The sequence below is a fragment of the Panthera leo genome, chromosome C1, assembly GCF_018350215.1.
Source record: "Panthera leo isolate Ple1 chromosome C1, P.leo_Ple1_pat1.1, whole genome shotgun sequence".
Lineage (NCBI taxonomy): Eukaryota > Metazoa > Chordata > Mammalia > Carnivora > Felidae > Panthera > Panthera leo.
In genome coordinates this window covers 216,072,331-216,086,159 of record NC_056686.1, presented here as the reverse complement: position 1 = coordinate 216,086,159, position 13,829 = coordinate 216,072,331, and positions in this window count along the sequence as shown.

The window sequence follows — 13,829 nt, the reverse complement described above, 5'->3', positions numbered from 1 at the left end:
GATGAAGAGCGGACCAGCGGGTCACCGGGCCAGGGGCCCCAGTTGAAGGAGACACCGGAACAACACGGGGATCACAGTGCCCTCGAGTGGAGACTTGTAAGCACTGCTCTAGTTCAAGGGGCAGAGCCTGCACTAACCAGACTCCACCCTTACCCCTCCCCACTCCCTGGATGGGGCCCCACCTTCCCACGCACAGGTACGGCTGTGCTCCATCGACAGAGACGGGGTGCGGGAGATGATGATACAGGCACTCTTCCTGTGCTAGATGCTGAAGGGGCAAATCCTTAGCACCAAGAATCCATAGATGAATAGATGAATAGATGAATCCATACTAATGTCTCCCCTTGAGCCGGAACACCGTCGGGGACCAGGTGCTTCGGGTCGGCAGGACCGTAGGCACCAGGTGGCAGGAAGACAAGACTCACCTCTGAGAACAAACGCTTCTGATAGGTGAAGACCCCATTGCAAGCTCAGTCCCCACCCTTCATAAAGATGCCCCACTTTATTCCAGGGGCATGCGTTTTAGTGGTGGAGAGAACAGGGTGCTGGACGGGAGGGGAAATTCAGTGAGGAAGGGGATATAACCTATTTTAACGTCAATGATAACTTACACATAGAGTAATTAAGGTTGCAAAGACCTGATATTTCAAGAGATGTAATATTAGCCAGACAGGCTTTTTTTTTTAATTAATTAATTTATTTGGAGAGAGACAGAGACAGCATGAGCAGGGGAGGGGCAGAGAGAGAGAGGGAGAGAGAGAGAGAGAGAGAGGATTCCAAGCAGGCTCTGCACTGACAGTGGGGCTCAAACTCGTGAAACTGTGAGATCATGACCTGACCCAAAACCAAGAGCAGGAAGCTTAACCACGGAGCCACCCTGGCGCCCCTAACCGGACGGGCTTACTATTCAAACAGATTTTGAGGATATGCAGAAGAGTAGAAGACTTGACATCTGCCGGCTTCTTCTCTTCTTCTGGGAGCTAGGATTGGACGGGTCTTCTCCAAAGCTAAATAACTGTGTTGACACACGATTGTCTTTTTGTCTTGGCCACTTGTACTGGAGTATGACAGCCGCCCTTATCTGATAACACCACCGTCCCTGCCCTACGCAGACGCCTGTGCACAAGTGTGTGCACACGCACACGCGCGTACGTCTCAGCCGGCGTACGTAACTGGGGAGTGTTAAAGCCTAACGACTTCCCTCACGCGTGGAGGGAAGAGCTGAGTCCCCTGGAACAGGACGCATTTTTCAAAGCCTTCCTCTGGTTGCCTTGATGAATCCCTACAAAATGGAGGTTGTCTTGGTGGTTAAGAAAGGAGCCAAGCCAGGCCAGTGGGGGGACTTGTTGGTGAATTGGGGCCAAGAAGATCTTCCTGAAAGTTGGCCCCTTGAAGACATGTAGGGGACCCCACAGTGCTTTCATACGGGTGTCACGCTAGCATTGTTAGGTCAATAAACTCTCATAAGCTTTCTTCCTGAACATCATCCCTGAAGACCAGGGCCTGACTTCTATGAACGGGGGCCTGGGAGTGCTGGCAGCTGAAACTAGGTGCTGGTGTCACGTGACTGCCTCCAGGGTGCCTTAGGGTGGCTAGAGGTCAACAAAATGTCCTCAGTCCCTGCCCACCTGCCCCCGTCTCTGCCTGACGTCCCTGGGATTTTAGGAAACACAGATAGTAAGGGGGAAAATAAGGCCCACTGCACAAAACAGATGCCCGTTGAGTAGGAAGAGTGCCTCGTGGACCACAGCAGAGTCAGAAAGTGTTTATGCGATAGGAAACAGACCACCAGGGAGGGGTGGTGGATCATCAAAGTCACCTGAAAGGGAAAAGGATGAAGGGTCCAGACTGGTCTTGAGGAACTGGCAAGGGCACCAGTGCATCTCGAGAGGGCTCCCCAGAGCCCAACGCAGTTGCTGTCTGTACATGGTCACCTGCAGCCTAGGTGTCCTGCCGTGGCCTGTGCTGCTGTGTCCCTGAGCAGTGCCTCTGCATGTTGGCTGTGCCTTTGAATCGCCTATGAATCTTGTGAATATGCAGATAATTCACCAGCAGGTCAGGATCGGGGCCCAAGATTCTGCATTCATGACAAGCTCTCAGACGATACTGATGCAGCTGGTTCCCAAAAACATTATTAGAAATACATCATCTTGGGCTCCACCCCAGACCTACTAAATCAGAACCTGTAGTTTATGACATCCCAGGCGACTCAAATGCACGTGAAACTTCAGAAGTTCTGTTCTGGGCACCACTTATGCATGAGAATCAGAAAGGGGGCAAATCAGAGAAGGCTGTGGGTATTGTTGCCGTTAGTTAAATAGCCAAATGACCACATGAGCGGGCCACACCCAGGAGAACCTGAGACAAAGTACGTTACCACATGCCCTGTCTCCCAAAGTGCCTATCCACGTCTAATTAGACAGCCATCTGCCGGGTGGCATCTGGGGATGATAGGCTCACTCCCTGACAGAAGAAATTCCAAGATGATCACTCCATATGGTCCCACAGTTTGCTTGTTTCAAGATGACCAAGTCACGGGTGCTAAGGCATTTGCCAGACCGAAGACAAACTGGAACCCAATGGAAATGGATCAGGGGCCAAGAAGAAGTGGGTTCTGCCAACCTTGCTACCACGTGACATTTAAGACCAGTTTCCCAGGCGACGGGACCTCCAGGAAACTGACGTTCCGCTCAGGAAGATTCTGGCTTGCAAAACACCACCAGCAACTTTGGAATGCTCAGATCTTCCCAAAGATCACCACTGCGGGGGACACAACAGGTGGGGCACTGTTGCAGGCTGGGACAGGTGACAAGCTGCTAGAGGCCACTGGCCTGGGTGGCAGTTGGAGACCAACGGCTCAAAGGAGACTCGGTGGTTCTGCCTGGTGGACCTAAGAGCTAACGATTATTTTCATGATTGGAAGATGTTACTGAATGGGTACAAGAAGTGGGGGGGGACGGGCGATGAGGATGAAAACAGACAAACTTCCAGATGTAAATAAGTAAGTCCTGGGGACATAGTGCACAGCAAGGTGACTCTAGTTAACAAGACTGTGCTGCATATTTGAACGTTGCTAAGAGAGCAGATCTTAGAAGTTCTCATCAAAAGAAAAAGATTTTCCAATGAGGTAGAGTGATCAGTGTTTACTAGTCTTGTGGTGGTGACCATTTTGCAAATATCAAATCATTATGTTACACGCCTGAATGTAATGCTCTATGTCACTTACATCTCATGAAGGAGAAGGAGGAGGGAGCAGGAGGAGGAAGGAATCTCAGGGGACAGCTCTTCTTGGCCTCCACCTCGGCACAAGAGCTGCAGGGCCGGCAAAATGCCCTGTCCCCTGAGCCCTGCACTACAGGCCCAAGGTCACCTGTCTCCACTCCCATGCGCGATATGCCCCACGGTATCTTTCCCTCCTTTGTCTTTCTCCCAGCTGGGAATACACGAGGTCAGAGGTTCGAAAACAACCTCTTGGCTCCTGGTTGCATCTCAATAACACATTTTTTATCATTCAATATTCAAACCAAGTGCACAGTCTTAACTTGAGTATGGCTAGTGGCCTGTAAGTAACATGCAAAAATATGGACAATTTTACTGGGAATAGGTATAATTTATAAATCTCTTTTTATACACTTCACTCAAAGATCAAGTAATAGTTATAGCTGGAAACTGTGCAAATACAAACCTATTAGGTTGAACCCTAATGTATGGGCTATCCTCAATCACTTTGACCTACAAAAACACTGACTTCATAGGACGGGACTGAACAGGTTCTGTAAGCCGCAGAAGCATCCTTCCCCTTCCCCCGTCCTCACCAAAGAGGTAAAGTGTCGGGAAAAGGCCAGACTTCCATAACACCGCCAATTAAAACATTACGTTAAACAAGATGTAACAATGCACGGTCAAAGGTAATCACCAGTATATTGCGGTGCATTTTCTCCCAATGTTTTCATAATGTTATACTATCATTTATCTATTTGTACTAATAAACATATCTCAATAAAGCCGTTTATAAATGAACCAATGGTGCCCCTATATTTTATTTTCTGAACTTTGATATTGACACGTAACACATAATGAACAAGAAAGGAGCCATATGGTGAACGGACAGCTCAGTGAGTTTTCACAAACTGAAGCTCCCTGTGTAGGCAATACCCAGAAGCCTCCTCTTGTGCCTTTCCAGCTCCCCCCTTCCCAAGGCCCCTCTTGTCCCTTTCTAGTCCCCCTCCCCTCCAAGCGTAATTGCTGGCATGATTTCTAACACTTCCTTTCGCTTTGTTTTGAACCTAATATAAAAAAGAATCACAGTCTATGTACTCTTGGCCCTGGCTTCTTGCACTCGAATTTTCTGCCAGGCTCATCCGTTCTATGCACGGAGCTATAGAATCGTTCATTCCCCCTGCTCCATACTATCCCGTTGTGTGCACACGCCGCTGCTCGTGTATCTATGCTACCATTAGTGTGTCCGTGTGCTTCCCAGTCCCTTCTTCATGTCACAAAGAGCGTTCTTTTCGTTGTTACTTGTTGCAAGGATGTTAGCTAACATGCAGTGTGATATCAGTTACAGGAGTAGAATTCAGTTATTCGTCACAACAAGCGCCCTCCTTAATGCCCATCACCCATCTACCCCATCTACCTCCATCAACCCTCAATTTGTTATTTTTTTGTTAAGAGTCTCTTATGGTTTGAGGCACCTGGGCGGTTCCGTTGGTGAAGTGTTCGACTTCAGCTTAAGTCACGATGTCACGGTTCATGAGTTCGAGCCCTGCATCAGGCTCGCTGCTGTCAGCACAGAGCCCACTTAACATCCTCTGTCCCCCTCTCTCTCTGCCCCTCCCGTGCTTGCACTCTCTCTCTATCGCTCTCTCAAAAATAAATTTTAAAAAATCAAACTTAGAAAAAAGAGTCTCTTAAAATGAACAAATCAGGAGACTATAGATGCTGGCGAGGATATGGAGAAAGGGGAACCCTCTCGCACTGTTGGTGGGAATGCAAACAGGTGCAGCCGCTCTGGAAAAAAGTGTGGAGGTTCCTCAAAAAATTAAAAATAGATCTACCTTATGACCCAGCAGTGACACTGCTAGGAATTTCCCCAAGGGATACAGGAGTGCTGATGCATAGGGGCACTTGTACCCCAATGTTTACAGCAGCACTTTCAACAATAGCCAAATTATGGAAAGAGCCTAAATGTCCATCAGCTGATAAATGGATAAAGAAGATGTGGTTTATCTATACAATGGAATACTACTTGGCAATGAGAAAGAATGAAATCTGGCCATTTGTAGCAACGTGGATGGAACTGGAGAGTGTTATGCTAAGTGAAATAAGTCAGAGAAGGACAGATATCATATGTTTTCACTCATATGTGGATCTTGAGAAACTTAACAGAAGACCATGGGGGAGGGGAAAGGGGGGAAAAAGTTACAGAGAGGGAGAGAGGCAAACCACAAGAGACTCTTAAATACAGAGAACAAACTGAGGGTGGATAGGGGGTGAGGGAGAGGGGAAAGTGGGTGATGGGCATTGAGTAGGGCATGTGTTGGGATGAGCACTGGGTGTTGTATGTAAGCCAATTTGACAATAAATTATATTTAATATTTAAAAAAAGAAAAAAAGAGTCTCTTGTGGTTTGCTTCCCTCTATTTTTTCCTTTCCTTATGTTCATCTGGGTTTTTTTTCCTTAAATTCCACATATGAGTGAAACCATATAATATTTGTTTCCTCTGACTGGCTTATTTTGCTTAGCATTATACCGTCTAGTTCCATCCACGTCATTGCAAATGGCAAAATTTCATTCCTTTTCCGTGGCTGAGTAATATCCCATTGTATATATAAGCCACACCTTCTTTATCCATTCATCAGTTGATGGACATTGGGCTCTTTCCGTAACTTGGCTATTGCTGATAGTGCTGCTATAAACATTGGGGTGCATGTGCCCCTTCAAATCGGTATTTTTGTATCCTATGGCTAAATATGTCATGGTGCAATTGCTAGGTCATAAGGTAGTTCTATTTTTAACTTTCTGAGGAGCCTCCATTCCGTTTTCCGGAGTGGCTGCACCGGTTTGCATTCTCACAACAGCGTAAGATGGTTCCCTTTCTCCAGAACCTTGCCAACATCCGTTGTTTCCTGTGTTGTTCATTTCAGCCATCCTGGCAGGTGTGAGACGATATCTCATTGTGGCTTTGATTTGTATTCCCCTGACAATGAAAGAATGTTCTTGTAGAAGACTTTTGGTTAAAGCACGTGTGTGTAGAAGAAGGACACACACCCAGGAGTAGAATTGCTGGATGTATGTTTTATTATATGTTTTCAGTGTTCGTAGATGTTACCTAATGGTCTTCTAACGTGGTTATTCCAATTGCATTTGACCAGCAAAGTACCTGAGTTTCACGTGCCCCATACTCTCACCTACACTGGGATTTTGTGTGTGTGTGTGTGTGTGTGTGTGTGTGTGTGGTTTGTTGTTGTTTTGAGCCTTTCTGGTGGCTTACTATTTGCCATATTCTTTTTTTTTAATGTTTATTTATTTTGAGAGAAAGAGAGAGAGAGAGAGAGCACAGGTGCACACGCAGGGGAGAGGAAGAGAGAGAGGGAGAGACAGAATCCCAAGCAGGCTCCACGCTCAGCACAGAGCCCCACATGGGGGTCTGTCTCACAACCTGAGCTGAAATCAAGAGTCAGACACTTAACCAACTGAGCCCCCCAGGCGCCCCTGCCATATTCTTTTTTTTTTTAACACTGCATTCACCCATTTGGGCTATTATAACAAAGATATCACAGATTCAGGGGCTTATAAACAGTACCCTTATGAACTAACCACCTCCCAAAGGTCCCACTCCCAACACCGTCACATTGGGGGGTAGATTTCAACATAGGGATGCTGAAGGGACACGAACCTGCAGTCTATGGCCAACCCCAACTGGTAGAGGAATAAAAACAACTTCACCAAGAACATGAAATGATCCCCAAGGTTCTCCAAGATCCTCCTCTGCATTAATCGAGGTCATCAAAAGGCTAAAGAAATGGACCAAAGGGCTCCAGTCCCTGCAGAAGTGATAAATCCACAACCCTTATAAACCCCTGCTCTTGTCACATGTCTGTGTTTGGAGCGTTTACCTGTTTTGCATAAAACAGCAGTGAAGACAACACCCACACTACTGTCTCATGTGCTTTCCCTGATGTCTTTTCGCCTATCCTTATGTGTCCTACTTCTCTAATCTAAGCATTTGCTTAGGCAACCAGACTCATGCTGGAGCTTTGACCGCAAATAAAGTCACATGGCTTCACTTTCAAATTATAATACATTCAAGACCCTACATGCCACGCTTGCGGGTGGATGGGTTTACATGTCCCTTTCTCCCTAAACATCTGCAAATCCCAGAGACGAAAGACCCCATTCCTGGAAGTTTTACCCATTGGTGTAATCCACCCATGAGCATTTCCTTGTCTACTGAGTCAAATGCTGACACTGACCAGGCTGGTCCCGATAACTTGGTGATTTTACAGGCACTAAGAGCATCGGAATAGGTGGAGGCCAACTTGGAATTCCAGAATTCCAGGCTACAGAGTGACAGAAGCATCTCCACCGGTGTAGAGAGACAGCTTGGCAGGACAGAGGTGTGTGTGTGCAAATTGGGAAAGGTAAAAAGGGCGGCATAGGCATAGGCACAGAGGGGAGGGGAACCCCTTAGGTGGAGAGACAAAAGGAAGAGAAAGAGAGGCTGTGGAAGCGTGGGGTGTGTTTGGACAAGAGAAAAACCTCTCCAGACCATGGACCAAACAATGAAAAATACAGAGAGAGCCAGTTTCTACCTTGCAAACAGCCTTAGGAGAGAATATTGGAGTTTTCAGGATTCCACAACTTTCTCCGGGCCGGGGCCACTGGTGTGCACCCCTTAGGGGGAAGGAGCCAGCGCTGGAGCACAGTAGCAATCTCGGGGGTGCACTGGGAGAAAGCAGTCCCCTCCCTCCAATACTGTGGGAAGAGAGTATGTTGTCCCCCCAAGGACAAAAGACCCTGCAGGTGCCAGCCAGAGGCCCTTTGTCAGCGGGGTGAGTGGTGCTACCCCAGAACCAGGTCTGTGCAGAGCAGGATCCTTTAAGACATCAGGGTTTGAATCCCAGAAAAGCGCCTGGGAGGCTCGACAGACTGTGGAGCAGGACAAGCCAGTCACCCGCACTGCTCTGTGAGGGCCACCTGAACAGGGCGGTTTGAGACACCCAGTCTGGAAAGGAGAGATTGGGTGTCGCAAATTTTCCCCCCACCAACCATACAATGGGGCTTCAGGGAACAGGGTAGCAGGCCTCAGTGGAGGCAGGACCCCCTTACACCAAACCCCACCCCTCCATGCATGGTAACTGCTTATATACTGGAATGAGACTGGCACTGACCGAACCAGACAGCTTCTCCTCCAGGCCAGCACAGCCACCAGTCCCAGAATCCAATAGACAACTGTCCTACAGTTTAGCATTTTCTGATTTGATTTTTTGTCAACTGTTATTATATATTTTTCTCTCCTCTTTTATCTTTCTTCCTCTACTCTGGTTGTTTGTTTAATCAGGCATTTTTACTCTACTCTTTTTACACCTTTTCTGTATCTACCTCTTCTTTGTTTTCCTCTCTATCTTTCTGGATTAAGCCTTCTTATAGTTTCTTTGATTCTCTAGTTGGTCTTTTTTTTTTTTTTTCTGTTCCTGTCCTTTCTCTATTTCTATGGGATAAGGCTTCCTCCGCCCTCCTCCTTTTCCATTTTTCCAAGGTTACTTCAATGAACAAATCAAAGCACACCTAGTGGAAGGTCTGAACCACCACTATGAGTAGTGGATAGAGAAAGCAACCATAGATGCGACAACAGAGTGAACACAACACACTCCAAAAACACTTCCTGAGGTGCCAAGACATGGACGGTGTATTACGCCTTTTTAATATCATAGTACTCACAGGTACAGGACACATAACAACCTATTAAAACATGTAAAAGACAGAAAAGTAGCCAAAATGACAAAACAGAAGAATTCTCCTCCAAAGAAATTCCAGGGAGAAAAGACAGGTAGAGAATTGCTCAAAACAGGAATAAATAATATATCTGAATGAGAATTTAGAATAGTCATAAGACTGATAGCTGGGCTTGAAAAAAAGCCTAGAAGACAGCAGAAAATCTATTGCTGCAGAAAGCAAGGACCTAAGAAATAGTCACCATGAATTAAGAAATGTTGTAAATGAGATGAGAAATGAACTAGATGCAGTTACAGCGAGGATGGAAGAAGCAGAGGGGAGAATAAGTGAAATAGAAGATAAAATTATGGACAATGATGAAGCCAAGAACAAGAGGAACAGGAAATTGCTAGACTACAAGGGGAGAACTAGAGACCGACGTGATTCAATGAAATGTAATCATCCATATCATAGGAGTTCCAGAAGAAGAGAGAAAAAAAAGGACAGAAGGCTTATTTGAACAAATTATAGCTGAGAACTTCCCTCATCTGGGGAAGGAAGCAGACATCCAAGTCCAGGAGGCACAGAGAACCCCATTCAAAATCAACAAAAACAGGTCAACACCGCAATATATCACAGTGAAACTGGCAAAATACAAAGATAAAGAGAGAATTCTGAAAACAGCTAGGGACAAATGAGACTTAACCTACAAGGGTAGACACATAAGGGTAGTAGCAGACCTGTCCACTGAAACTTGGCAAGCCAGAAGTTACTGGCAGGAAATAGTCAATGTGCTGAAGAGAAAACATATGCAGCCAAGAATCCTTTATCCAGCAAGGCTGTCATTCAGAATAGAAGGAGAGATAAAGGATTTCCCAGACAAACAAAAATTAAAGGAGTTCATAACACTAGACCAGCCTGCAGGAGATCCTAAGGGGGACTCTGTAAGTGGAAAGCATAAAAGACTACAAAGGACCAGAGACACCACCACCAGCATGAAACCTACAGATAACACAATGACACCAAATCCATATCTTTCAATAATCACTCTGAATGTAAATGGACTAAATGCCCAAAAGACATAGGGTATCAGAATGGATAAAAAACCAAAATCCATCTATATGCTGCCTACAAGAGATTCATTTTAAACCTGAGGACACCTATACATTGAAAGTGAGGGGATGGAGAACCACCTATCGTGCCACAGAATATCAAAAGAAAGCTGGAGTAGCCATACCTATATCAGACAAACTAGATTTTAAACCAAAGACTGTTTAAACTAAGAGATGAAGAAGGGCATTATATCATAATTAAGGGGTCTATCCATCAAGAAGAGCTAACAATTGTAAATGTTTATGCCCCAAACATGAAACGCCCAAATATATATAAATCAATTAATCACAAACATAAGCAAACCTATTAATAGTAATACTATAATTGTAGGTGACTTTAATACTCCACTTAGGACGATGGACAGATCATCTAGGCAGTCAATAGGGAAACAATGGCCTTGAATGATATACTGGACCAGATGGACTTAACAGATACATTCAGAACTTTTCATCCAAAAGCAGCAGAAGACACATTCTTCTCAAGTGCACATGAAACATTCTCCAAAACAGATCACATACAGGGTCACAAAACAGCCCTCAACAAATATAAAAAATTGGGATCGTACCATACATATTTTCAGATCGCAATGCTATGAAATTTGAAATCAACCACAAGAAAAAATTGGAAACCTCCAAATACATGGAGGTTAAAGAACATTGTACTAGGGGCACCTGGGTGGCTCAGTTGGTTAAGCGTCCGGCTTCAGCTCAGGTCATGACCTCACCATCCGTGAGCTCGAGCCCCGCATCAGGCTCTGTGCTGACAGCTCAGAGCCTGGAGCCTGCTTCAGATTCTGTGTCTCCCTCTCTCTGCTCCTCCTCTGCTCATGCTCTGTCTCTCTCTGTCTCAAAAATAAATAAAAACATTTTTTAAAAAAAGTACATCATACTAAAGAATGAATGGGTCAACCAGGAATTAAAGAAGAAATTAAAAAATATATAGAAGCAAATGAAAATGAAAACACAACAGTCCAAACCCCTTGGGATGCAGCAAAGGCCATCCTGAGAGGAAAATACATTGCAAGCCAGGCCTATCTCAAGAAGAAAGATCCCAAACACAGAACCTAATCTCATACCTAAAGGAACTAGAAACAGCAAAGAAAGCTCAAAGCCAGGAGAAGAAGATAAATAATAAAGATTGGAGCAGAAATAAACAATATAGAGTCAAAAAAACACAATAGAACAGATCAATGAATCTGAGAGATGGTTTTTTGAAAGAATAAACAAAATTGATAAACCCCTAGCCAAAATTCTCAAAAAGAAAAGAGAAAGGACCCAAATAGATAAAATTATGAATGAAAGGGGAGAGATCACAACCAACACCACAGAAATACAAACAATTATTAGAGAATATTATGAAAAATTATATTCCAGCAAACTGGACAACCTGGAAGAAATGAACAAATTCCTAGACACCCACATACTACCAAAACTCAAATGGGAAGAAATAGAAAATTTGAACAGACCCATAAACAGTGAAGAAATGGAATCAGTCACCAAAAATCTCCCAACAAATAAGAGCCCTGGGCCAAATGGCTTCCCAGAGGAATTCTACCAGACATTTAAAGCAGAGTTAATACCTATTCTTCTCGAACTGTTCCAAAAAATAGAAACGGGAGGAAAGCTCCGGACTCATTCTATGAAGCCAGTATTACCTTGATTCCCAAACCAGAAAAAGACCCCACTAAAAAGGAGAATTACAGGCCAATATCCCTGATGAATACGGATGCAAAACTTCTCAACAAGATAGTAGCAAATCGAATTCAACAGTATATTAAAGGAATTACTCACCATGATCAAGTGAGATTCATTCCTGGGCTGCAGGGCTGGTTCAATATTTGCAAATCAATCAACGTGATACATCACATTGACAGAAGAAAGGATAAGAACCATATGATCCTGTCAATAGATGCAGAAAGAGCATTTGACAAAATACAGCATCCTTTCTTAATAAAAACCCTCAAGAAAGTCAGGAAGGAAAGAACATACCTTAACATCACAAAAGCCATAGATGAGAGCCCCACAGCTAATATCATCCTCAGTGGGGAAAAACTGAGAGCTTTCCGCCTGGTATCAGGAGCACGACAGGGATGTCCACTCTCACCGCTGTTGTTTAACATAGTGTTGGAAGTCCTAGCCTCAGCAATCAGACAACAATATGAAATCAAAGGCAGCCAAATTGACAAAGAAGAAGTCAAACTTCCACTTTTTACAGATGACATGAGACTCTACATGGAACACCTGAAAGACCCCCCCAAAAAAAGCTGCTAGAACTGATACATGAATTCAGCAAATTCACAGGATATAAAATCAATGTACAGAAATCGGTTGCATTTCTATACACCAATAATGAAGCAACAGAAAGAGATACCAAGGAATTGATCCCATTTACAATTGCACCGAGAAACATAAAATACCTGGAAATAAACCTAACAAAAGAAATAAAAGATCTGTATTCTGAAAACTATAGGAAGCTTATGAAGGAAATTGAAGAAGACACAAAGAAATGGAAAAACATTCCATGCTCATGGATAGGAAGAGTAAATACTGTTAAAATGTCGATACTACCCAAAGCAATCTACACAGTGAATGCAATCCCAATCAAATAGCTCCAGAGCTCTTCTCAGAGCTAGAACAAACAATCCTAAAATTTGTATGAAACCACAAAAGATCCCAAATAGCCAAAGTAATGTTGAAAAAGAAAACCAAACCTGGAGGCATCACAATCCCGGACTTTAGCCTGTACTACAAAGCTGTAATCACCAAGACAGTATGGTCTTGGCACAAAAACATAGACTAATAGAATATAATAGAGAATCTAGAAATGGACCCACAAATGTATGGCCAACTAATCTTTGATGAAGCAGGAAAGAGTATCCAATGGAAAAAGGACAGTCTCTTTAGCAAATCGTGCTGGGAGAACTGGACAGCAACACACAGAAGAATGAAACTGGACCACTTTCTTACACCAGACACAAAAATAAATTCAAAATGGATAAAAGATCTAAATGTGAGACAGAAAACCATCGGTATCCTAGAGGAGAAAACAGGCAACAACCTCTTTGACCTCAGCTGCGGTAACTTCTTATTTGACACGTCTCCAAAGATAAGGGAAATAAAAGCAAAACTGAACTGTTAGGACCTTGTAAGATAAAAAGCTTCTGCACCACAAAGGAAACAATCAACAAAACTAAAAGGCAAGTGACAGAATGGGAGAAGATATTTGCAAATGACATATCAGATAAAGGGTTAGTATCAAAAATCTATAAAAAAGTTACCAAACTCAACACCCGAAAAACAAATAATCCAGTGAAGAAATGGGCAGAAGACATGAATAGACACTTTTCCAAAGAAGATATCCAGATGGCTAACAGACACATGAAAAGATGCCAAACATCGTCATCATCAGGGAAATACAAATCAAAACCATATTGAGATGCCACCTCACATGGGTCAGAATGGCTAAAATTAACTCAAGAAACAGCAGATGTTGGCGAGGATGTGGAGAAAGGGGAAGCCCTTGCATTGTTGGTGGGAATGCAAACTGGTGCAGCCACTCTGGAAAACAGTGTGGAGGTTCCTCAAAAAATTAAAACTAGAATTACCCTACGACCCAGCAATAGCGCTACTAGGAATTTATCCAAAGGATTCAGGAGTGCTGAACCACAGGGGCACATGCACCCCAATGTTTACAGCAGCACTTTCAACAATAGCCCACTTATGGAAAGAGCCCAAATGTCCATCAACTGACAAATGGATAAAGAAGATGTGGTTTATAT